The sequence below is a fragment of the Lepidochelys olivacea genome, assembly GCF_965140295.1.
Source record: "Lepidochelys olivacea isolate rLepOli2 genome assembly, chromosome: 16".
In the NCBI taxonomy this organism is placed as follows: Eukaryota; Metazoa; Chordata; order Testudines; family Cheloniidae; genus Lepidochelys; species Lepidochelys olivacea.
In genome coordinates this window covers 26,588,114-26,615,235 of record NC_140426.1, presented here as the reverse complement: position 1 = coordinate 26,615,235, position 27,122 = coordinate 26,588,114, and the positions used below count along the sequence as shown (strand labels likewise).

Genomic DNA, 27,122 nt, shown 5'->3' with positions numbered 1-27,122 from the left:
CAATCCCATATGCCTCTGGGTCACAAATTTTGCTTTAATTCCATATTATATATTATACAGACACACACATGAGTGATTTGAAGATTTCCTTGATTGCTGTAAATGAATACAACTGAAGTACAGACGCTCATTTTAATTCAACATAGGCCAGACATCATTATCAGTACAGCTTGTATAAAAGAGACTCAGTTTTTCTAACCACATACTGCACCACCAAGGAGGGCAAAGAAAATCTGGGAGCAGTGGGCAGCATGGAGGGTGGCAGGAAACTAAACATTTATTTACAATTCAAACTTGATTTCTATAGAAGTGGGTTGGTTCACAGGATGATATAGCAGAGCATCCACATTACCTGGCTTGCCACACACATCCGCGTACAAAAGTTTATTCAAAACAATAATCAAGAAATATCTACATATATAATTCCATACTCCTGTTTGGGATATTAACTGAAGAAACCTCCCTGGTATTCTAAGCTGTCTTTCTGAAACGGACTGGGGGCTGGGAGAGCAATATTTTATCATTCCATCCAGTAGTGAATTTACTTCTTTGCAGCAGAGAAGGTGAAATTCCTCATGCAAAAAGAGGCATTTTAGGCCATTCATTCACCCCTGGCTTGGAGCAGAGCAATTCTCTTATGAAATTCTGACATCTGTGTGGGGGAAATGATCGGTCTTATTTAGGAACATTTTAAAGGCAAATACAGACAGGATTTTGGTTTTTAAATTCCTCCTTTACGCTTTTTGCAACTAAGATACTGGGACGTTTCGCTGCTGGTAAGGTAATGCCTTAGTGCTGCCCAGAGCTTCTGCTCTTTCCACCTTCCTCTGCCAGTGTGAAAGAACCTGGGCTAACAGGCTCACCTGCTTGCAGACACACGGCTTTGACTCTATATGGGGAAGGCCCAGACTCTTCCACAGCCCCACCAGATGAATGTTTAAATACTCTGCTCGGTGGGTGGGAGATGGCTGTTGTCCTCCTGCGATCAGCCAGGCTGGGGGTGTTCTGTGATAGACAACTCAGGGTAAACACACCAGCACCGCCAGGAAATGCAGGTCTGCCCGGCCTCTTAGCATGAGAAGTCTGGAAGCCTGAGAAGAAAAACAAGCAAGGGGTTTCTTCCCAAGTAGTACGTGTGTGCAGCACCTTGCACACTGACAACACTCAGCCAACAGCTGTGTCTCTCCAGGCAAAGGGTCCAAGTTATGATCAGCCAGAGGGCCTTCCAGAGCTATTTGCTCAATGGCAGCCGAGAACCACAATGCTGGGCGAGGTCTCTGTGACACAGGGTTGCCGTCTGGTGCTCCTGTCGATGCATGAAACCCAGGGATCCTGCTGCTCCCAACAGACCTCTTTGGATGTGCAGAGCTGCTGCGGAGTGCGATGGAGGCGGACGGGTCATAGGGGACCCTTAGTGGCCTTTTACACTTGGCCTGTCTAATAAATTCCTTCCCCTGATGAGCTGTCTCTTCCCTCCCACTCATCAGTTGTTTACATTATCATACTGTCTGCAGGCCTGCTGGGCACCTACCCACAGAGTCGCAGGCAGGCCCTGCCCCACAGAGCTTACAATGTAATCAAACCAGGCAGACAGGCTGGGAGGGGACGGGACAGACGGTACATGCAGGGTGAAAACTCCTGGGCGTTACTGAGCTGCCAAGGGGGGCCCCAGTGCACTGTGCCGCCGTGTTGCTCAGCCTGGCTTGGCGTCCGCGTGGCTCCAGGGCTGACCCTACCTCCTCCCCACCCCTCTCAGACACGGGATTTTCCTGTCTCCGCTAGTCAGAGCGCAGAGGCCGTGCAGCACCCTGGCATGCAATCTGCCCAGCCCCTCCACCAGCCCCACCACTGCATGAGCACTGGCCTCGTGCAGGGACTGGGGAGATGTGTCCTAGTTCCAGCTTTACCCCAGTGTGTGTGTTGGGGGGGCTGGCAAGTCCATGCCTAAGTTTCCCCAGTAGGAATAATCATGATCGGTGTGATGAGGCTAAGGCAGTTACTATTTGCACAGTGTTTTGAAGGTGCAAGAGAAGGGCTAGCTGTTATTAAAATCCCCCCACTTCTCCGGTGCACACGCATCCACACACACCCCTCTTCCCCACATCTCTGGGTGCTGGAACATGCCTGCAGCGGGGGCTGCTTCCCTTCCCCAGCACACTGTCTGCTGCAGCTGGGCCAGGCAGCCGGAATCTGTTGGCTCCAATAAAGGCAGGGTCTCAACTTCCTGGCTGGTGTGTGCGCCGTCACTAATGGGATATTGTTTTTATTATTATTATTAATACCAAAGGGATCTTCACTGTCTTTTTGGTCAGTGCAAACACTCAGCCTTTAACTCATTAAGTCACAGAACAATAACACAGAACAAGCAGACAAGAGAAATGCCATTGTTCCTTCACTTGAGTCTAAAGGCTCTTCTTGCCGCCATGTAAATGAACTTAATGCTCTTCACTCAGGCTCACTTGGAGGGTTCTCATTTACTGCCTCTCTCTGTGACAGCATTTTCTCACCAGCCCTGACTGCATAATTAATGCAAATGCAGCCTTAGTGTCATGAGCTGGGCTCTTTTGGTTTGCTTTGGTACGACACTTACAGAGGAATATTAACTAGAGAAAGCAGCATCACAACAGGGGTGGAAAATCAGGCTGCCAGGGACTCATTCCGAATGCCACTGAAAGGAGAGCGCCTTCAAGATTGTTTCATCAAGGTGATTGAGAACAAAAACTACTGAGGAAAATTCAAGCTTACATTTATGAGCTTCTCCACATACATTATTTATATCACCAGAACCTATAGGAACACTATTTCCAAGCACATATTCATGCAAATAGATTATTTGGAAAATGGTGAAGAACGCTGTTAAATGTATGCGCACACACAGATAAATCTAATACTGATTACAGATAATCAAAGGTATTGCTCAGGTAGACGGGCTGGAAACACTTTTGTGTATGTGTGTGTTTGTTTACAGAAAGTTCACGGACATTAGGATTTATTCTAGCACAGCTCCAGAATGCCCACACTTCTCACAAGGGTCAGTGAGCTGCATACACAATACAGCCCTTCAGGGGACTAAAACTGCATTTTAACCCTACACATTCCAATCAAAATTGGCTGCATATTTTCCCACAGTAAAGCTGAAAGCAGGTCTGCACTACGATACATCAGAATTAAAACAGGAAAGCAGGATTCATCTCTATTATCTTCACTTTGTAGCAAATATTGCAAGGATAACATGTCATTGTTCCAGGCGTATCATACGCCAAATGTTTACTCAGATTAATTCAGCTGTGTTTTAGTGCCAGACAATTCTCTGTCTTACATTTTCTGGTCAAATAAAAGTAGATTTTCCTATTTGATATTTAGTTCTGTGCAATGGCACCTATGCACTGGCTTTTTGCACAGGTCTTTGTATATTCGGTGCAGGATTTTCCAAAGCACTCACCACTGGCCTGACCCTGCTCCCACTGAAGTCCAAGGGAGTTTTACTATTCGGCCACTGTGGAGTCCTTTTACAAATCCCACTCATGAACAGTGCTGCCAGCCTCAGGATTGAAAGTCATATGTCATACCCCACAATCACGAGATTAGCTTAACATTCAGGAAATTTTTACCAATAATGTCTGAGCGGTTCTTTTTATTTGCCTTCTGATGTGGGAGACTTCTTGGTTCACGTTCCCAAGCTTTTCTCCACAGCGGCGATGGCCAGAAGCTGACTCTTATTTGAAATAAAAACCACGTGACTCCAGGAGCTGCAGCTTTAAGCAAAACAACATCGGATGTGGTGAGACTGGTGATGAATCTCAAGAAGTGCTTTATTGTTCATTTACCAGTAAAACTAGGGGAAAATAGGGCTGGACTGAAAATCAGCTGTGTCTGACGCAGGTTTTCTTGGGCTAAGGGAAGGATGGGGTGGAATTCAGTGTGCTATCCAGAGGCCAAGCGCTTGCTCTCTGGGTGTTCCTCCCAAACCAGCTCCTATGCAAACCAGTGACTTGATTCTGCAAGCACGTGAGGAATTCTTCCCTTCCGAGGGGTCAGATGTAGGCCGCAGGATAGCCTTACACATCCCTTGCTGCTCAGTGATTGAGCCTACACCAACTGCATGTCTTCACTGAATTAACTAACTGAAAATAATCCCTTTATCCCTTTTACTGCACCATACAACTGAACAGATCAAAATGAACATACCAATCAAGTGGTTTGCTTTAGAGAGGAAACAGCCCCAGAAACCATGATTACAAATTAAAGGTATTATATTGAAGTCATTTTTAATCCCTTATAAATGAATAACCCTTCTACCAACATTAAATCATATCCCACTGCAGAAGTAAAATGTCCTGAGCTGCACCTCTCCCTCCTGTAGTCAGCAGAGCGACCCTTTCCTTGGTGTTAGGGGAGGCAGAGTGCTCCACACCATGACTGGTAACCTTCTTGTGTCTTTCCAGGGCAGAGCTGCTGTGTCTCCTCCAGGAGCAGTAATGCCACTTTATGTTGAGTAATCCACCCCGTGGCGACTATTTATTTAAATTCAGTCTCAGAACCCTCCTCTCACCCAAGACCTTAATTTGAATTCTGCAGTCAACAAATCCCACCTCCTGTAAACACCCAACGTATTAGCTTAGCTCCTCTGTTCTGAGGCTAGGAAGTTCCTCTTGGCTTATTTATATTTGGTAGGCGAGAGAAGACAGCAGAACGCGAGCCACAAAAAGGCAAATTCAGACAATTTTTAACTTCAGCCCTCCATCTCCCTTTCAGCACGGCCCTAATAGGGCACCAATATTGTCACTGGGAACTCAGGATCAGCACACAAATGCGCTGTAAATGGGAAAATCCCTTATGATACTAGTGTGAAACATGTGGTGCATTGATTTTGTTCTTGATGGTCTGCTGTTAAACTAGCGAACATGCTGACCTTGTGTAGAAAGGCAGAATACTGTGTATGCAACATAAAGTTGAAAAACAGCTTTAAAATGACTGTTTAAAACTGTAGACTACAAACCTTAAAATATAGACAAGCCTTCCATAGTTTATTTTAAATTGGCAACCGCAATTTAACAAGCTATTCTAACAAATGATTAGCATAGCATGTGCTTTTCTTTAGCCATCAATTATGACACAGGATAATGCAGGGCACAACTTAAGTGTCAAATGACAATATGCCATACAAAACCACTTTACAACACAGTTTTCTGTTTGCTTAGCAATTACTACAGTGCACACTGCTTTTCATGAAAAGCCTTGGTCAGAACACTTCTTGAGAATTATTCCATTGTGCATGTGTTAGAATATATTGGGGTTTGGTTCTATCATTTTTTAAATTTTAAATGAAGACAAAATGTGCCATGTACTTTTGCTATATTAATTACAAATAAATATCCATCTGAAAGTTTATTAAATGTCCAACTTCAGTGCTTTTTGTAATATTTATAAAATACAATATGTACTTTTACAAATATAAAATATTATTAAAAGAAATCCTTACGAATTCCATAGGACAAAATTGGCAATTTTTACTTAAAATGTTATCCCTAATAATAGATCACATATTTGAAACTCTAATTGAATTAACAATTTTTATCAACTGCAAATATTCGAGGATCCTATGCAGACATTAATGTATGTAAAATATACAAACACTAAGATGTATGGCTAACATAGGATGATTTGAATTCTAATCTTCACATAAATCAGTCAGACTTACAAATGCCTGCCCCATTGATGGGAAAATAAATAAGAATTTTATATATTTTAAATACAGAACAAGTACATAATCCTGGTTACATTAATAGATATTGCATTCCATCTGCAAAGGGAGTGTTTAGCTATTTTTTCTGTTCTGCTGTCCTTTCTCCTGCATTTGCCTAAAGGCTCTCAGTAAATTACACTCCAAGTAAATGACTGTAATTTACCCGCTGAATTCCCTTGTTCAGGAAAAGCACACACAACACATTCCAGCATTTCCACAGCTCAAATTTACTATTCTGGATGTCAAGAACAATCCACGGGCAGTAATTTGAAACTGTTTGAACCTTCAAATAAGGGAAATTAGAAAGCTAAGATTTTCAGTGAGGAGATAAAACCTGATAAAAATCTGTAACAGTTCAATTCCTTCTTCTTTATAAACAGGACATTAAATGTACTGTTAAGCTATTGGTTACAATGCAATGCTTCCAACATTACACTGGAGGGGATACTAATCACAGAGGTGAAAACATTTTTGAATTAGGTAAATATGTTTTTAAAAAACATATAATAATTAAAATAAGTGTAGATGACCTTACAAGAAAGCAGTGGACTAAAATATTTAAGGGCGAAGCCTGGCCCCAATGAAGTCAGTGGCAAGACTCCCATTGACGTCAATGGGGTCAGAATTTTGTGTCCATCCAAACATGAAATTCATCTGGATGGTTATTTTTCAAAGTGTCCTGAAAATACAGCTGAAATTCTAGAGATGGCAAATCATACAAACTAAAATATTATCTAAACCAAGGATTTAATCAATATCTTCAGTAATTAAAATCAAAGATACACACAGGTTTATAGTAAATTCTCACACAGGATAGTTCCCAATGTTCTAGGGCCTCAGTTTTGAATAAGCTACATAATAACCAATAGAAATACTTCTCACTGTTACCATACTCAAAAAAACCCTACAGTTAAGCACACTCAGTAACCAAAACAGCCTATTTCGCCCTGTCTAAAGGCAGGTTTTCATATGGTAAAACTGTTATAAATCCTCATTATCCTAAATAAAATTACAGCACTTTAAACATTTCCAGGGAGAACATTCTCTCTTCTAAACAACTACCTTAGCGAGTAATAGGGAGCAATATGGTTGCACTTGTGTCACAGTTGGAAGTCTTTTTAAACTGTCGCCCTGCTAGCAAACCAATTCTACATATTAAAATGAATGGATTGCTTATTTCATGAGGGAAAATCATTTATAAAATCAGGACAATTATTAAGATACTGTGACTTATTTCCACTCCAAAGTGCACACGAAGCAGATAAATGAAACAACTTATGGACATCCAAATGTCTTTTCTCCGTGTCACGATTTTCTCTTTCAAATGAGTCATCCATCTGTACAAGTAAATTAAAAATTGATCTAAATCCTATGTACAAGGAGCTAAAGTTTTACACATTTTCATATTATAAACAACTGCAGACTTCACAAACATAGGGCATGAGGCTTTTATTTCTAAAATATAAACACTAGTTCTCAGGTATTCCCTGTGAGCACAGTGCAGAGACCCAAAGGCATATATGCAGTGCGTAGGCCATAGAGCTGTACAGGTACTTGGTCGCTAACAGATTTCTACCGTATACATGGAGTGTGTGATGGGCAGACCTCCTCCTCAGTTGTCCTCTTAGTCTGAAATCAGACCCTGGCTTGGCTTTATCACCTGTTTATTTGGAACCCTTTAGCAGATTCCTTGTTTGGATTAAATCTAATCAAATGATCAAGTAATGCACCACAGCAGGTTTGGGAGCGTGTCCCTCATAGTCACTGAGTAAATTATAGAAACCCTATAATTTGATGAGAACATGTGGGCACCCTTCCACAAATCCATACATTTCTGACTGCATTTTGTGGGTTTCATTGATACCAACATGCACTTCCCCACAGGCCTCTGTCCTGGATTGCTGCTGGCACAAACATGCACCACTTGGAAACCTACACAACTCCCGAAACATGTTTAATCCTGAGTTTAAAAACTTTACACATTAATGATAGGGAAGGTGCCTATTCTCGAACTAGCAAAACAGCCTCCCGGTAGGTTGTCCAAAACACATGGTTGTCTTGTACCGACTTGCTTCCCAAATACAATGGAACTGCTTAGCCAGTAAGTATGTGAGATATTCCTGCATCAAATGAAGTTTGTGTACAGCGTTGCCCAGGCTGTCTGCAGATCCCTGCTTACTAGCATCTCCTTTTTCATTCCTGTGCCCAACCCCGACTCGGGCAGTTCCTTCGAACCCGTTGCACCTTCCACTATAGGCATGTTAACGGTAAGGGCAAAGCAGCAGATAATAAGGTAATTAACTCCTCAACCAAGAAACTATCTATGCTGCTGTTTTTGACTGAAAATTTCTTCGTTAATTTCCAGTCATTCACATTATCTATTCTCCTAATTGCAAACCCGGACTAATTGTTTCTCCAAGTTGTACCATAGCTGATGGCAGTAGAACCTATGCACACATAAAAGCTTCCGTTTCTAATGTCGCTGTTATCAAGCCAAAAACAATTACACCCATTTGAATTATGGCAACCAATAAATTTAGATAATCACCATATGCAACATAACATTTTGGCACTTGAACTAAAAACTCTTGTAGATAACTCTAGATTGCTGCTAATGCCGAGAGCTCTCATCCTACCCAAGGCTGCCAATAGAAATGCCAATGCTGCTGAATACTGCTCATCCTAGTAATATTGTCAGTGAATGGCACATTCACACAGCCCCCAATCCTCTCTTCCCAGGCATGGTCTTCTCCAGCTGCAGCTTAATTTCCTGTGACTTGCCTAATTACTGTAATTAAGGATTAATTGCCATTAATTATTCACACATAAGCTCATCGCAAATCATGGGGTAAATGTCTTATGAAAGCTGCCATACAAGCCATGTATAAACACTCTGGGATGCTCCAGGCAGGAGAATCTATCACTCAGCCCTGAAGCAAATCTCTGCTTCTCTTACAAAAACAGCTATAACTCTCAGAAACTCGACAGTCTTTGCAGGTAAGCATTAGGTTACAAAGCATGTTTTCCTGTGGAAGCCACAACGGTTTTATTAGGACTATAAATGCTGTTTTATCTTTCCAACTGCTATTTTTATGCTTCCATTTTTATCCTACAGTGTTCAGTTTAGGACAAGCATTTGCGCGCAGAAGGAAAGTTTGCGGCCGCTGCTCCCCAGCCCCCTACCCCGCCGCGTTCCAGCGGGTTTATAACACGGGACCATGTGACTGGGAGCCGCCTGCTCACCTCCCGCAGCCGCTCGGGGATCAGCGGCGGGGCTGCGAGGAAACCCGCTTGGATTTTCCAAACTCCCGGCCGCCGCCGGAGCGTGAGAGCCGCGGGTGACTCTCCCCCGCGCAGCCCTCCCCGGGGGCGCGTCCTGCGCCTTGTGCCGGGCGGGGAAACGCTGAACGTGGCCGGGACCGGCTCCGGGCGGGCGGCCCCAGCCTTGCCCGTGTCCCGGCTGCACTTCAACCCCCGTCCCGGGCGGTCCGGTCCCGTTCCGCGCAGCGCAGCGCGGCGCGCGGGCCGCCACCCCTCCCCGGGCCCCCGCCGGCGGGCTCCGCTTTCACGCCGGCTCCGGGCGCAGGCCCGCGGAGCGCGTGTCCAGCGCCGAGCGCAGCGGGGCCCGGGGGCCAGGCCGGCGGCGCCTTGTCCCCGTCGCTCCGAGCCGGGCGGGGACGCTCCCTCTCGGGCCGCGGGTTCGCGTGGGGCGGCGTCAAACCCTCAGGGCCGCGGGCCCCCGGCAGAGCTGCGGCGCTTCTCACACGCGCCTCGAACAGCCTCCGCCGGGCGACCCCCGCGTAGCTACCGCGTAGCGACCCCGCCTGACGGCCGCTAGCGACCCCCGCGTAGCTACCGCGTAGCGACCCCGCCTGACGGCCGCTAGCGACCCCCGCGTAGCTACCGCGTAGCGGCCCCGCCTGACGGCCGCTAGCGACCCCCGCGTAGCTACCGCGTAGCGGCCCCGCCTGACGGCCGCTAGCGACCCCCGCGTAGCTACCGCGTAGCGGCCCCGCCTGACGGCCGCTAGCGACCCCCGCGTAGCTACCGCGTAGCGGCCCCGCCTGACGGCCGCTAGCGACCCCCGCGTAGCTACCGCGTAGCGGCCCCGCCTGACGGCCGCTAGCGACCCCCGCGTAGCTACCGCGTAGCGGCCCCGCCTGACGGCCGCTAGCGACCCCCGCGTAACTACCGCGTAGCGGCCCCGCCTGACGGCCGCTACCGACCCCGCGTAGCTACCGCGCCTGACGGCCGCTACCGACCCCGCGTAACTACCCCGCCTGTAGCCACACCGCGTAACTACCGCGTAGCGACCCCGCCTAGCGCCTCTCGCCCGAGCTGCGGCCTGCGCGGGGGCCCGCCGAAGGGGACCCGCTTCCCAACCCTCCGGCTCAGGCAGCGGCAGCGCTCGGCCCCGACCAACTCGGCGCGAATTGTTCACGGAAAAAAGACACCCGCCCCCGGCGCCTGTTCAGCGCCTCACGGGACGTAACCGAATTGTCCCCCCCCCGCCAGGCCCCCCCCGGCCCCAGCGCCTGGCTGCTTTCCGACCCAGCCCCCCCCCGCGCCGGCCCCCGGAGCTGCTCGGGCCCCGGCTCCCAGCCGGCTGCCTGGCGCGGTCTCGGCCGGGTCCGGTTCGGTCCCCGGGCGGGGCGGGACGGGGCGGGGGTCGCGCCGCCCGCAGGGCTGGGCCAGTCCCGGGCTCCGCGCAGGCCCCGGCCCGCTCCCCCGGGACACGCCGCCGGGCTCCGGGCCGGCCGCGGGATGAGACCCCGGGAGGCTGCAGCCGCCGCGGCCGGGCCCGGGGAAGTTCGCGGCTCCGGGCCGGGGATCGGGGTGTTCACGGCCCCGCGAACCGGCCGAGCCCGGCGCTCCCCACCCCAGCGAACCAGCCCCCGCGCGGGGAACCGCCCCGGACACGGGTGGGCTCCCAGCAGCACAAAATGGAAGGAAGTGAGCGTGGGGACTGAACTGAAACCTTCCCTCCCCGCTCATCTCCCCTCCTCCCGCGGACGCTGGGCCTTGGAGAAATGTCCTCTCCCTGCCAGAACCCCCACCGTTCCTGAAATCAGTGACTAAATATTACTCCGGAAAAGCATTTTCCCTCTTGAATCAATTACATTTGACCTTTTCCCCCTCTTCGGAGGCAAAGGCTTTCTGACCAGAGAGAGGCCCACTTCTCCTGAGCAGCTATGAAATTTAGCAAGCCTCCTTTATCCTGAAATTTATAATTCAACACATGCTTTTGCTAAGCATCTCTGTTGACACAGGGACAGATACAAGGCTCTAATTCCTGAGCATGGGATGCTGAAATAAAAAATCAGCCTTTTTTAAAAATCACTCTTCTCAGTAGAAGGGTCCACATGGCTCCAACAATCCGCTTAAACTTAGCTGGAAACTTTTATAATAAACATTCCTGCAACATAATTTGATGTTTTTAAATGAAAGCACCCAAGCTAATCTATACAAATTAACAGATGTCCTCCTGAAACAGTTAGAAACAAAGAAATGCAGATGCGAACATCATCAGCATCCAAATGAGCTTATTGTAGGACCCTTTAAGGCACATCTGAGCATGGCTCCAGCCTGTATCTACCTTTCAACTTGCAAATGACAGTGTCACCAAACACTGTCCTTCCATCAATCAAGCTGGGTCATGAATATACAAAAGGCAGCAGAGAAGCTGGCTACCTCCTGCAGTTCAACTTGGCCTAATTATCTAGGCCTTTCTTTTTGTTACAGTCTGAAGGGTATACACCCAGTCAGCTGTTGGGCAGCCCGAGGCCTAATCAAGGAAGGTTAGGCGTACTGACCCTCATGTGGACAACGAATGCAAGTTAAATGTGAGCACCAAATGTCATCTTTCTTATTCATCATTATAAAACTTCCCTCCCCTTTCAAAATACCAATCTGCTGCCATTTTCAGACCCACCCCCTCCAAGCTGTCATTTCAGTGTGCTCTCTGCCAGTAGAAGGAATTAGCATGTGCTGCTATTCTCAGATGCATCCCTCAGATATGTTAGCTAATGACCTCCCCCCAGAAAGTGGACCCGACCCTCAATGTCTCATCACTGGTAAAACAGGTTCGGTTGGACTCTTTCCACAAAGAGGAACTACAAACATTCTGATGGCTGGGGATTCCTGGGAAAGGGCCCTTTTCCCGTGAGAGTAGGCCTTCCCAGCTCTCATCCCACAACAACACAGTACTCAGTTGCTGTTTTAATTTAAAATATCAATTGCTTAATCGCAGCGTTCCTCAAGCTGACCCTGGGACTCCAGCAGGAAAATGTCCATTGACTTTTTGAATAATTTACAATCTCAGCACCTCAGGCAAGCCTTCTGCCCCAACTAAAAGGATTAGTCTAAAGTACACTAGTTCCATCTGCCTTTGTGATGTATTCATGTTTTGCGGGGTTCTTTAAAGAGGGGACAGGAGCACAGTTAGTTACTGCACTATCCTTTCACATACAAAGACTGAAACCCTGCCCTTTCTGGAATCTCACGTTTGGCCATCTCTTCTAGTCTCCAGAGACTGTTTGCCACATCCCAGAGGTACCAAAAAGCGGGCAGAATTGTTTTTTCTGCTCAGGTGAGGCCTATTCTTGGAATTGTGTAAGAGTTTCATAGAGCACCTTTGAGGTGCGTAGAGGAGATTTGTGGGGACCCAAAACCAGTAACAGGCTGCAGCTTCTGAACAGATGTTGTCCTGGGTCCTAGGACTGAAACAGTGGCAATGGTGCAAGCAAGTTTCTATGGCAGGGCTGTGGAGGGAAACTTCTGCTCACTGCCAGCATCTCCTTACAAACACCACAGTTCGCTGCCCAACGAAATAAAAGGCACCAAACCGCTCCCAGCTCCCAGCAGTGAAATCCCCGCCACAACCAGCAAAGAGCACGAAACCTGTTGCTGTCAGAATCCTGCTGGGGCACCAGAGAGGTTCGAAGCTGGGGAAATTCAAAGAAATCAGATTCCCTGGCAAAACCTCCACCATCACCGCCACCACCATAACACAGCACGGTGTAAAACCCAGCCCAAGCTCTGTGTTGAAGTTTGGAGAAGCAAGAAGTTTAGGAAGTGATCTCAGATCATTGTCAATCAGAATCCAACATGTAAGTGCTAGAAAGAGTCAGATGAATGTCAGGGCAACAGATTCATGAACATTCAAAAACAGATATATGACTCCAAATTCAGCATGATGCCAACTTTCTCTTCCTGGTATGGATTTGAGGGATAACATCCAGACTAAATCTGTGCTGGTTCTTTACTATGCAGGCTTTACAATTTACACAACTTCGTTACAAGTTAGATACACCTGTATTTTAATTTCATTCAAAGGATTTTATTTCCCTTGGAGGAGAAGAAACCCCTCACCCCACATGTACTGTGCTTATAAATATTGTGTTTCACTAATTACATTTCCCATCATGTAAAACAATGCATTTTACCTGGGAAATTATTTGGCACAATTTGAAATTATCAGTCACATAGCCCTTGTTCTGCCTAGCTGCACAGGGATGAATCTCACCCACAGTGAATAGTATGCTGGGTATTCATATAAATACTCCAGGCTTTAAACAGAGAGGACAGCCATTGTCAGAGAGACTCCTCAATTCAAAGGCCAGAAGGGACCACTGTGATCATCCAGCCTGACCTCCTGCATTGCATAGGCCAGAGAACTGCCCCATAATAATTCCTAGAGCAGAGCTTTCAGAAAAACATCCAGTCTTGGTTTAAAAATTGTCAGTGATGGAGAATCCATCCCGCCCCTTGGTGAGTTGTTCCAATGGTTAATTACCCTGACTGTTAAGAATTTGTGCCAGACTGAGATGGAGATGAGACGGAGAGGCAGGGAGTCTCCCAAAGGTCAAAGGCCAGAAGACCAGTGTTTCTTGCTAACAATACTGTGCAGCTGGAACTCTGCAGCCCAGCTCTTAATTTTAGCCAGTTTTCATGGTCTCATTCTATTCTACGGAGAATCAGGAGCTCGGTAATATCTGACTAACACAATGGGGAATAGGGCTTGTTTGGCTTCAGAGTATTAGTTCTAAATGCTAGCAAATTATTTTAAAATCGACTAAACGAAAATGGAGAGATTGGGAACTGTTTCCCCTTCAATGTACAGGTTAGGAACCAAGAGCGTAACGTCCCAGAATCGGCGTGGGGGCGCACTGTGACTGAGCCACCCTGACAAATGTTACTGCTTTGGTAGCAGAGCAGCTAAGACGGCTCCTGCTTTCCAACCCATCTCCAGCCAAAAGCAGAGGGCTTTTCAGAGGGGGTTGGTGTTATTTACATAGCACTAGAGCTGTGTCCGGTCCTTTAGATACACAGGAAGTGCCAGGCCCCTTCCCCAAGAGAAGCGCTCAGAGCTAGGGGTGCTCAGGTCAATATAAGCACCTCGATGGCCAGAGAAAGGAGCTCACAGTGTACCTGGGACACAACAAGGGATTGCAATAAACAAAGGAAGCAGTGCAGGAAGAGGGACGTCAACAGCTAGCCTGCTAAGAGCCCATGAGTACGATTGCTAAACGTGCATCTCCTACTTTCAAATGCAGTATGTTAACACTGGGGACAGTACCAGTGATGGGAGGCCTGGTTTGGGGCACCAGTGAACGACTAATTGGAGTGATGAGTTCTGAGCAGGGATCTGAAGGGGAAGAGTACGGATGCACAGCATACCAGGATAGGGATGAACTTCTGGGCATAGCAGGCTGCAGGAGAGAGTGGGCAGAGATCAGGAGAACAAGACATCATGCTGAGGCCTTGTCTACATGGAGAGTTCCGCCAGTTTAACTGCAAGTGTGATTTCAAACTAATTTAATTAAACTAGTGCAAAAGGCCATGTGGACACTCTTATATTGGTTTAAACCAGGTTTATTTCAGTTTGGCTTAAGTTGATTAGGAAGAGGCTGGAATGGAGGAGGTAAATAGGAATGCTGCCCAGTGTCCAGACAGAAAGACCTGACACTGGAGAATTTGCAAGGACCCCTGGGCTACACCCCCACAACTCAAGCCCGGTGTCTGATAAAACATGCAGATTTTCTTCAGCATGCTCATCTGTCCTAAGGGAGTTGCTCTTGAGCTGGGCTCAGTGAGCTCACCAGAAACTTGCTAAAAACAAGTAAGCTAAGACACATACCCCAAGATATTCCTTTTCCTGCTTTTCCCAACATATCCATGTTTCTGCCCTGGGGCCTGCCTGTTCAGAGCAGGAAAAGTCTGACTTGGAGCCAAGAATGTTGACAATTCACATTGTTTCGGTACAGTGGCCACCAGATGGTGCTACTACAGACAGTCTTACAGATTATTTTTCTTAGCGTGTGAGCTATGTAGAGTCCTTAAAATGCTGTAGTGTTAGTTTTGTGATGCAGTTTCTTTTTAGCAGAGGGAGCTGATGCAAACAGGAAGGGAGTGTGCCGTCTGCCTCAATCTAACTAGAGTCAGTTTTTGGTGCAGAGTTGCTTTCTGGGAACCAGGCATTGTGTATTTAGGCTTGAGATTCCTGAAAGAGAGGATTTGCCTGTGTGCTATTTGTGACCATCTCTGCACCAGGACTCCATACATTGTCAATAAACAAGTTACACTAAGAATACCTGGACTCCATGTCACTAATTTCTCCTCCATCAGCAAACCAACATAGCAGATTTGGGGTCCTTGTATCAGTTGGCATATGAGCAACCATATAAACGATTATAGGTATTTCTAGGGCTCACAGCATGTTAGCAATAACAAAATATTTGGTGTTTTAAAAATGCTAGAATAACTTACATTTTACAGTGATTTTCATTCTGCAGTGCTTTACAGGTAGCTTATATATGTATGAATATGACAGAGAGCCGGCGTGATCACTCACCCAGCACTGAAATGCAGGCACATGGCAGCTTCTCTATACCAGCAACCCTGCAAGAGAGGGTTCATTCTCCTTTAATTCAGGTAAAGTGCAGACTAACTTCTCCAAGGCTATGGGGTAATTTAAGAGGTGCAGAATGTAATTCCCCAAAGTGGAATTTGGCCAGGTCACCAGTGCTAACCCCTGACTGCGATGAGGATGCCATGGAACTTTATACACCTGAGAAGTCAGGGCTTCTGTTTTAGGCCACAACTGGTGGAGGATAATTGCACATGCATGTGAGTTGGTCATGTGAAAAGGAAGCAAGAAAGGACACCTCATTTCAGGGGCTGCATATGCAAGGTCTCAAGTCATGATACAGAAAGGCGACAATTTCTGTCTATATAGCTCACATGTGACTGCAGCTGGAACAGTGTGTTCCGTTGTGGGCCCTACTTACCAGAAAGAAATTGGCAAAGCTGGGGGAAATTCAGAAAGAGCAACATCATGATTAGGGGCTGGTGAGCTCGCAAGGAAACCTTACAAAGAGATCTAGCCTGCAGAGGCAGTAACAGAGAGACCACAAGATGTGAGGATGAGAACATATCGCTGGTCCTGGAGAACAGCCCTGAACTGGTATGGAGATGAACTAAGAGGTCTCTTCCATATGTGACTCCCACGACCATGCTAAGTCTAGTACCTGCTAAGAGTCCACCACCTCGTGAACAGCCTACACCACTTCCGGCAACACCGAGGGTTTTTTGAAGAGGTCCTACCTGGAAATGCTGGCCAGGCTTCATCCTAGTTAGCTTGTGAGTGCAGATGATATCACAGCCTGAGGCGACTGGCTCACAGAAAATCAGACACCTATGGGCACGCACCTGCATATGTTTTTCTTCGGTAATTGGACAAATATTTGTTAGCATGTAAAGTCTTGTGCAGCTTCCTGGGAAAGATGCATTTGTGAAGATCAAACTCAGCTCTGCCCTGCCCATGAAATGTACCCAAACATTCTCTAACCCTTAGACACCAGAGAAGAGTAACTCTTCTCACAGGTGTCCAGCGAGAGGAATGGCCCACATTAATATACCGGGTGCACCCTAGCAGTGCCCTCCACCAGGCAGTCCAAAGATGAGCCTCTCCATCAGAACTCCATCAGAACTGCATGTGTCACCTCTCCCTGACACATCGGTTCTGGACTTGGTGTTCCAAGGGATGTTCAACAACAAACACATTCAAGCAGCTTCCCTCGATATACAGAACATCCCTGGTAAACTGTATCCTTTAACATCATTGTAACGACAGTGGCCTGAGCTCACCTATCCCACATTACACGCCAGGCGTGGAGGGAAATGCCGGCGACCTCTGGCATGCGAAGGGCAACAATGAGAAAGGTGAAGGTCGTTGGATGAGCTTCCTGCTCCCATGCTGAGCAGCGAGGTTACAGGCCACTGGGCTGCACAGCAGTGGGGCTTAGAGACTGTGAATTAGCTCAACACCTCTCTTGGGGCCGAGAGAACATTTCCCGGGGCCCTGCTGAGAAAGGAAAGGGCCTTCTCTAGTCTTCTCAGGAAGAAGGGAGAACCTGATTTGCGCCTCCTAACCCTGCAAAGAGGGAACCCCGCTGTTTATTCCCTACCCACAGGAAAGAATGAGCACTGCCTATATGGGCCCTGCTGGGGAGGGAATTGGATGTCAGATCAGCCTGTGTGCTGGAGGGAGAGGGGTGTTTTGAGTCTCAGGCCCCAGATGTGGGAGGCCAGCGGGAAGGGCATCTGAACTAGTTGACGTCTGGACTAGCAACGGTGGGTTTTAGAACTGGCAAAGGACGGAGCGAGAGGATGGAGCCGCCCTGTCTATGGAGCAGGGGGAGAAGCGGCACCGGCTGTGGAGCGGAAGTGCTAGCGACAGGAAGGACAGTGCAGGGTTGACAGTGATGGGGGGCAAGGAGCACGGTTTGAGGGGAAAGAGGAGGAGTCTCTTTGGGGCACACTGGAGGCAGAGGCTAGAGCCATCTCCACAGAGATGCAGGGGAATTTGCCTTTTCCTAACACATTACCCCTGCTGTGCGCCTCCTGGTCAGACCAAAAGTGGCCACCAGCATGGGCTAAGTCACAGGATTTGTGCCAGTCTGCACTGACAACTGCAATAGTGTCTTTTGCTATTACATATTACACCTGTGGGAAGAGCCCCTGAAAGCCAGAAATTCTGCACTTTCCACTGGAGTCGGTTACCTCCTCCTCCATCTCTTGTCCTGAGCTGCTGTGCAGTGTTCCCGCAAGCGGTTTATGTCAGGGAGTGGGTGACCTCATGCCAGTATATAAAGGGGGTATGGTGGTTTGGGAGCTTTTCAATTGATAGGCACTATGCAAATGTAAAATACATCAAGACCAGAAACTTCCCAAAGAACTACAGAAAATGAGCTGTGTTCATCTAGAAACACAGAGCAGGAAAAGAAACAATCAATTCCTTCTTTTAGAAGGTTCATCACTTTATAAATTATAATACATCTGGACTTAAGGTGTGAGAATTTTAACGCTTCCATGTATTTACTGCTGATAAAAGTTTATTAACTCATGGGAAAGGGCTTAGATATTGATCTTGGCCAGCTATAATGCCAATCAGAATGCAGCTTGTCTCAAAGGCCTTATACCTTCCCCCTAACCTGCACGGTCATCCCCATTCTGACTTGTTCAGTCCTGGTATTGCATTCAGAACTCAGATAGAGCTCTAACTGACAGGAGGTCAGGAGTTTTGTGTGTGTGTGTGAGAGAGAGAGAGAGAGTGAAATGCACAAACACACACACAAATGGGAAACTTGATCCTAAACATGAGAATCACGATCCATGCTCCATTTTCCTACTCAGGGTCCAATCTCAGTGCTGACAATAGGAATTTATACAAAACTTTATTTAAAGCAATTAATAGATCAGAAGTGAGTTACTGGTTAATCTAGGAAATGACCTTTAAGAGGGAAATAGATTCTGTATACTCTATCAGAGAGAATGAAAGTTAAAAACAAAATCTGTATCTCTGCCTTTTTTTTCCTTTCAAAGGTTGGTATCTGATTTTGAAAAGTGTATGTTTACATTTTTCTAAAAACAAGAGTTCCTTGGAAATACAGCATAGATCATTCACTCTTGCAATGTGTGTATTTATGATAAATAATAAATACATAGCTGATAAATGGGAGTGTGCAATTGGAGGACATATTTTTTATTGAATGGCTGACTAAATACTCATGTAAAAGTCATAGCTTGATGCTTCTCTTGCCCTGGGGCTGCAATAATTTATTGCAGTAATTTATGCACACCCCTTTGCAAAGGGAGAGATTTATATATTAGACATGGGACAGCCCCTTCTCCAGCAGGCTCCTCCCCTTCTGGACTACTGTACCTCTTGTGTGTATAATTCAGAATTGCCAAGTGAAGTCACAAAGAGCAGAGGTCTGATGAATCGCAAACACAATTATGCTCTGGTAGGAAGAGCGTGGGGGTGGAGGTGCATGGAAAATGGCAGAAGAGGCCAGGTTTAAACTATCTCTCTACCCTGCACTGTTGTTATGGTGTTTGGTGCCTTAAACCAAGGTGCGGTGGGAGGAAAAATCCTAGACAGGGCCCTGCCACCCGTTTGGCTGTGCTGACTCCTCTGCCCCTCACCACCATGGCTTCCACCTCCGTCTCCAGTCCTGGCTTGCATTCTACTTGTGTCCAGCAGGCTTTGAGTGAGCGGGTTTGTCAATCTCTGCTCAAACGGCTGCATGCAAAGCCTGCTGGGGCATAATTGGAACAGAAGCCCTCGGCCTGAGCTGGGAAAAGCTGGCTGGGGAAGGAGCTCAGGTAGGGGAGATAAGCTGCTTTAAAAAATGCTACAGAATCCGCAAGGTGGTGCCGTGCCATGGAAAATATAGCTCATTTTATACACACAGACACACTCAAAGGTGTGTGAGTACACAGATGCCCAATCTGTATTTTAGAATTGTCATCATTTTTCTCTACGAAACACCTAGCACATTGCCTGTGTCACATACATGATAGATGATAAATATCTATCCATGGGCCTGACCCTACATTCTTTGCACACTCACTATAGTTGGGGGGGTGGGAGGGGATCAGCTTTTACATTTGGCTGTTGGTATATACATATAAGCCCACACATTCTTTAAGCCCAGAACCAAGAACGGATTTTTTTCACATGCCTTTAGATTGGCTGTGATTTAAATCCAGCTCTAAAAAGGAAAGCTCAGCCATGTCCCATTACATGTCTGACATTACCAGGCTGTTCTCTCTAGATCCACTCTCAGCTAAAACTCTGAAACGCCCTTTAAAGAAATAAGTCAGATAAAATGGGGTTTGAAAACAAGGGCTCATCTTGCATGTGGTCAGAGAGAGGAGACAAACAGATGAGTAAAACAAAGTTGTTTTCAATGTACACAATTCTATCGAGAACAAATGGACCCCAAAATACAGCATTTCCAGCCAGCAAAGGGATTAATTGGGGCTGGAATTAATAGAAGTAAATTCTAAGCACTATTCTGCTTTGATAATTTAGAGGCAGCCATGATAAGCACTATTTGTACATGACAGTCATATGAAATAATAAACCTTGCTAGCTATAAACATTACCAAATTCTGACACTATTGATTTATTATGTCTAACGGTGACATCAAACCGAACAACTGACAGAAACAATGTTACAGCTTTAAGAGCAGTTTGTCAACGATTAATTCTGCCAAACAGGGTTTAGTTTTATGCTGGGACTGCTTGTCTAGCAGTTGTCAATCCAAGCAAAAATTACTCCTGCCACACGTCTGCGAAAGCCAGCCGGAGGCGCCGCTCTGCTAGCCCTCATTACCCCTATCACTGCAAATACAGATGCAGGGCCAGTCCCTATTTAATATGCATGTTAATTATGCAAATTATTAATTGGGCTGGTGCTTGAGGACTTGTCTTTATGCCCAGATTAGAGTCAATAACTGTATCACACAGCCTTTTAAGCCTGACCTGTGACAGAAATAAAGCTGTGCTGAAAGCGACATTTTCTAATGCTGTACGCTGAGCTGGGTTCCTCTCCTTGTGGCCTCCCGAATGGGCTGTGCTGTTAGCCGACTGTCCACAGCTCAGGCCTGATGTGCACACGCACAGAACATGGTATGAATCTGACCTGCTTGCGACCGCTAATCGCTGGTGACTGTATGCCTGCGCCTGGCCCATTCCAGGGACAGCGTTTCCTCCCACACATCCAGTGCACTCAGCTCTTTCCACCTATATAGCCATTTTTCTTTATAGCCATTTTTCTTCTAGTAGGACTGTGGTTTTGTACTATTTATATTACACTGTCAATACAAAGTGTATGACATGATATTATAGGTTGTAAATTTGTTTGTTTTTTTTTTAAAAAATCAAATAGATTTAAACCTGCAAAGATACAGGGTAAAGCTATAAGGCTTTTCCAATTAAAATTTACAGCAGACAATGTTGTAAATTTTATACAGTTGTAATGCTTGCTGCAGTTGTACTGAAATGGGAACTATTGATCAGTCTGATTTCCCAGGATACATGAGGGGGAAACAAGGTATTGCACAAACAGAAACAAAACTTTCATTTGTAAAGCTTCTATTATACTTTACTGCCCTCATTTGGTTCCAGATGCATCTCTCTACCCAGAAGAAATAAGGTCAGAGTCTCTTCTAGGGAGCAGAGAGGGGTCAGAAGGAGCCCCATACTGTTTTGCAAGGTAAAGTGCTGTTTCTGAATGACACGACTACAGGTGCCTGCTGAGAGGGGTGTATCGGTGCGATGTGCACTGGGCACCTAACAACACAATGCAGTTTGAAAAGACAGACCCAAGGCCACGCTGAGAAGCCTGTTGATGCAGGAGGGGTGGATGTGAGCGCTGGAAAAACACTTCCCTAACAGCTAGTCCCTGTGTTTCTCTAGGTCAGTACTAGGCCTGGTTTCCTTTACTATAACCTAGAAAGGGGGAAGCACCACAACATGGCTTGGAAAGTCCTCTCAGACCAGAAGTGCTAATGTGGTTAGTCAAGCACGCAGTGCTTTCAATTATATTATGGCCGGGGGGGGGCACAATTTTTTCCCCACTCAACATAAAAGAGGGTAAAGACGGTAAAGAACCCTGGAGAGGAGGGACGATTTCAGAACAAATGCACCTCATGCTCTGAAACAGAGAAAAGGAAAGAAAAATTCCTCTGACTTTCCTGCTGCAGAAAGGGGCTGGAATAATTGCCTTGAACAGTGAAGGCTTCTAGCCCCAGAAAGCCAGTTATCAGCAGAGTTTCCTTCACACCACCTCAGTCTGCAATAGCTCCTGGAACGCCGCCCCCCCCCCCCCCCCATGATCCTGACTGGGAGAAAGCCCCATTCGGGGAATAGGGGCAGTGCAGCCCCCACAGCCCTATCAGTCCACGACCTCTCTGCTGAGATGCCAAGAAGCGCTGTAATTAATCACTGATGGCTGTTGTGTTTGGGAATCCTGGCCACTGGACCATATTTATGTCACATAAGCCACTGAACAGCCATCAGGTGAGAACTTCTGGTCACTACCCACCTGCCATGGATTTGAATCAGGGACCTAGAAGTGAAAGGGTAGTGACCAAATCTGCCGTGCTCATCCACAACCAGGATCTTCTGAGAGGTCTCCGCCCAGTGTTCGCTATGCTTGGGCAGTGTAACAGCTGCTCCTCATGGCCTACGTGAGAACCTTGTTTGTGGGATCTCACCAATAATCCAGGAAAAGATTGACAGGAAAATCATTCACTGCAAATATTTCAATGCAACAATTGTGTCTAGGCTTTTGTTAAGATACTGTCAGCAGCAGAGCAGACGCAATGGTAAACAACACACCCAAAGCTAAGACATGCCCACTGCCAATGCCACCTTGATTTGTGGGCTCACCTATTTCTCACCACCCCGGCAGGCCTGGCTGATCAGTGCTTGGGTGGGGGATCTCCAAGGAACATTTAGGAGCTTACTTCCATCACAAGTTTGTAATCTGATACTGCAGGGCTAGTAATTTGTAATTTGATACTGCAGGGCTAGTCACTTTTTGAGGAGACATAAAACTAAAGTCCTCCCAACATGGAGTCATTAAATACCTCATGGAACTTCTCACCAGAGCCAAGGTGTTTGCCCACCTTGAATTTGGCCAGGACACAGGAGTTTATTGCATTCCGTCTCCCCTCTTCATTTCCTGTTCCGCGCTGGCGAATAGCATTGCTCTGCATCGTTAAGTAGTTTTCACACTTCACCTAAGAAGTGGCCATGCTTCAATGACAAACGGGATAAACCCTCTGCCAGCTGGGACAGCAATTTGCATTACAACTTTGTAAAGCACCTCGATGTCCTTCTCGATAAAAGGCATGACTGAATAAAGCAAGGTATGGAACATTATTAGCAAGAGGAGCCTGCGAGCTCTTTGGGGCGGGGACCATCTTTCTGTGGTGTGTTTTGGAAAGTGCGTGGCACATTGTTGGCGCTACTGTCATCCAAATAATACACTGCATATAATAGTATTGCTTGTATTGGATTCCAGATCCCACTGACTCTGTGCCCAGTTGTGTCCAAACTTCTGGGGAGCAGGGATGTTAACGGGAGTAGCACATCCTACCCCAGGTCTTGGGAGAAGCCTTTTGCAGCATAATGAAGAGAGCTCCAGAAGGTAGCTACAAAACCCACAGGTCAAAGAGTGGTTCTGAAATAATCTAATCATCTCCCTCTTGCTACTGTCATTGTGTAAAGTCGGTGGAGATGGTGAGAGCCCTGCGAAGCACGAATCACCGAACTCTAGGAATTTCTTTGGGCTTATTGATTTCTGTAACAATATTCACAAAACGAAAAGGAGGACTTGTGGCACCTTAGAGACTAACCAATTTATTTGAGCGTGAGCTACAGCTGTAGCTCACGAAAGCTCATGCTCAAATAAATGGGTTAGTCTCTAAGGTGCCACAAGTCCTCCTTTTCGTTTTGCGAATACAGACTAACACGGCTGTTACTCTGAAACCTGTAACAATATTCACATTCTTCTCCTGCAGTTCTGGTCGGTGACAATCTGTGTGCTATTTAGTGCAGTCCTGTCAGATGCATGTGCTCCTCTTGACTTATGAGCATTGAGTGCCGTTCACCACCATGCAAAGGACCAGCCCATGCCCCGTTCAGCGCTACATGGGGGAGTAGGGCTCCTTGTGGACATGGACAAGTCCTGAAGAACCTCACTTGGTACTTTAACCTATGGCTCATTTTGTGTCAGTCCAGACCCCCATGACTCCCTCGTTTTAGAGGGCACAGTCACAAAGCAAACTTGCCCTTCATTTTAAATACCATGGGTCTCCTACTTGTCCCTTATTTCTGGATGGACTGTTACCAGGTGCACAAGCTAAAACACAGCTGGGAGCACAGAGAGGATGCGGCCAAAGAGGTTGCACACTAAGAACTTGATAAACAATAATGTGCAAAACTCATTTAGAAAATAATCAGTGCTTGAGTTGACAGCAATGGGCTCAGTGAGGACTGAAAAGTCTCAGCCAGGACTCTGTCTTGTCCCTAGTTTTGGCTCAGAGAAAATTTCTTGTGTGTGTGTGTGTGTGTCGCCCTGAAAATAAAGGTTCTAATGGAAAAGCTGGCACAAATGTGAGTGCAGCATGTCAGACAGCTCTGTTAGTCTATGCTGAGAGCATTTACATATGAATTATGGCCACCTTCAGATTAAAAATACGATGTACTCTTTAATTTACACACTTTCCCGAGCTTCTCCCTTTATTGCCGGCCAATGATTTTGCTGAGTCCTTGACAGTGATTTCCCTAGGAACACACAAAGTTCTGATGGGCTAAGACAACACCAGAGGCTTCCTTGCAGTGAAGCTCTTCACTTCTGTCCTACGTATTAACCAGAAATGTATTATGCAGCTGAAATAGCCTGTCTCTCCAAACATGCAATGGATCTAAAGAGCAAGCACCTCAGAGGGTTGGCTGAGAACCAGAAACTCAGTACATACCATGGCTCTAATAGTACAGCAGTCAAAATGCACTTCTTGAGAGCAGTAGCTTTAAAAGAAGTTTTCATCATACTGCACAGGGAGTTAAATATCGGCTAAGTCACCTGCCTGAAATAAAGTGAATTTAAAACAAAACCATTGTTAAGTTAAAAGGAGGGGGGAAACTAGACAGTGGATTATCCCAATAATGGGAAAAGAGAACAAAGACCCGGGATCCCAGCATCTGGCACTAAATGCCCTTTTCTGTAAACTGAATGGCGCTTTCCAAAACTGCTCCAAGCATCATTCCTTTGCCAAGGCAGTAAACAGCTTTTATCAGCAATAATGATGGCATAATCCCAGCTAAAAAGGAAAGTAACATATGGCAGCAGCCCTACAAATACCATCCCAACAAAGTAGGGGGCATTTTTATTACAGCGTCCACTTGCAGAAAACCTGCCAGTCTACTTCTCTCTTCTCTCCTCTCTTTTTTTACAGGTTATCATCTTCGCTGTTTGAGCTGAATGTGGCATTTGGGAGTTTTAAACTAATGAGTTCATTTTTCTAGGAAAAGGGAAGAAAAAGGAAAGAGTCCCAGAACTGACAGATGACAACCAACCACCACAGACAGTCTTGAGAAATGTCCATATGTGCTTTGGAAAAGGGTGTTATAGCATTTCATGGATTATTAAAGTGTTTAGTCCTAAATATTATGGCTCCGTTTCTTTGGTAAAAACTAACCGTGTGGGAGGTAATAATCCAGGTGTGAAATAAACACTGAAACAAAAGCTGCAAAGTGTTGGATAGAAACATGCTGGTAACAGGTCAATTGTAAGTCAGTGCAAATTTGTTTACAAGATGTATTCAAACAATAAAATAAACTTAATACTATTTGCCCTTTCTAGAACTGGCAGGCATCCTCATTTATATTTCTGAATTTAATGTTCCCAAAGGACTAATTTTCAGACCAGGGCTTTATTTATCAATAAAAGTGGGTAAAAGTTGGGGGTAAAACCTGTTGGTGTGGTCTGATGACTAGCTAGCACTCATCAGTTTCACTGAGAGACCGTGGCTGACTTTTCCCTCCTTTCTCTTACGATTCTTTGCAAATATTATTTCAAAATACTGAAGTTATTCTGATCACAGCTTTAGGTCTGTAATCTCATCATGAAATGATCTGAAAACATTATGATTCACTAATTAACATGCTAATTATTTTACCCTATACGTTTGCCATGATGTTGTACAATTAAATGTACAGTATCAACCTTTGTTTATTCCATTCAAATGTGTTTGCTGATTGGAAACCGAGTGAGAAGGAGTGAAAGAACACACTTATTTTTTGACATCTTTACCTATAAATATTTGTTCAGACTGCAGAATGTCTCTAATAGCCCCACTCACTGATGTGCAGGTTACCACAGTGTCTATATTTCTGTTGTCAGTTTTACTGTATCTCCCTTCATTAAACCTATCAAGTTTTCCTTTTGATCATGCAACCAAGGCCAGAAGACAGATATCTTCCTGGAACAGAGCAGTCTGCCAAGTCTTTCACAAGACCAGCTTTAACCTCCCTATTGATTTTTTCAACACTGCAGCCATTCATTGTTTGTGACATTTGGCTGTCGGCTCTTTAACACCCTTCAACCAAATCAATTTCATATTTTTGTCAATGCCTTGCTAGAGGATGAGCAAAATAGGAAGAGACTTACCATGATTTAGAATGTTGATTTTCTGGAAGAGTTTTATCTGTAGTATTTACAAGCCTTATAAAGTTAATTCAACGTGTTTATTTAAGCATATGTAATAAACAGGGAGAAAAAAGCTATGAGAGTTAAGTTTCAAGTTCCCAAAATTTAATTCATGGAAGAAGGTAAGTTACTATATTGATGTCAACAAAAATGCTGCAGATTAATTTTCATTCTGTTTTTATTTAATTAAATAAAATACAAATGAGCCAGGTTTCTGTCCAAGCTCCTTGCCACTGTGACCGCACAGAATGTCAGCCACAGCCACAAGAACAGACACACATCCCTCCAGACATATAGCACACAGACCGGACCCTGCCACCCTTTACTCAGGTGAGTAATCCTTATTACCAAGAGTAGCTCCATTGACTTCTAGAAAATTACTCACCCAATTGCTCATGATGAAAGTAGCAAGATTAGGCCCTAAAATGTCCTGAAAATGTACAAACCCAGCACTTAGGTAGGGGCAAGGAGACTCAGCTTTCCCACATGAGGCGTCCCACTGACGTTAGCTCATAAGGCGTAGGAATAAAGTGAGCAGGTCGAGGTTCATACCAATCTGTCTAGGGTTATGTCTCTCCCTGAGGCAGTAACCTGGAGATATCTTTTCATGTAAATTTTCAGGCTGCATCATTATTTTCCGGGCAGACACGAACTACCTGTCAGGTGCGCTGCCCTACCAGAAGCAATCCATTGAAGGAATTGAGTCTGGTCACAGTAGAAAGCACAATGCCCACAAATCTTTGTAGAACTGAGCTCTTTGGTCACATGTCTCTCCATACCAAGGATGTTGGGATACCTAGCATAGT

The 27,122-nt window shown here is 45.9% G+C and overlaps 1 protein-coding gene and 1 long non-coding RNA gene across 9 annotated transcripts in view; one reads left to right on the top strand and one right to left on the bottom strand.

The window, feature by feature from the left end:
- The window catches only part of PBX3 (PBX homeobox 3), a 168,542-nt gene that overhangs the window by 62,053 nt on the left and 79,367 nt on the right, over nt 1-27,122 (bottom strand). Inside the window, exon 1 of one of the 8 annotated variants that reach the window (XM_084649721.1) lies at nt 3,612-3,745. The exons of the other annotated variants lie outside the window; for them this stretch is intronic. The gene's annotated coding sequence lies outside the window, so the exon portion shown is untranslated. Of the gene's footprint in view, nt 1-3,611; nt 3,746-27,122 lie in introns of those variants that run through there. 8 annotated transcript variants of the gene reach the window in all.
- On the top strand, nt 6,558-25,223 carry LOC311532258. Its single transcript, XR_014714357.1, has 3 exons — nt 6,558-8,743; nt 21,225-21,312; nt 25,134-25,223. It is a non-coding gene; the product is annotated as an uncharacterized lncRNA (long non-coding RNA).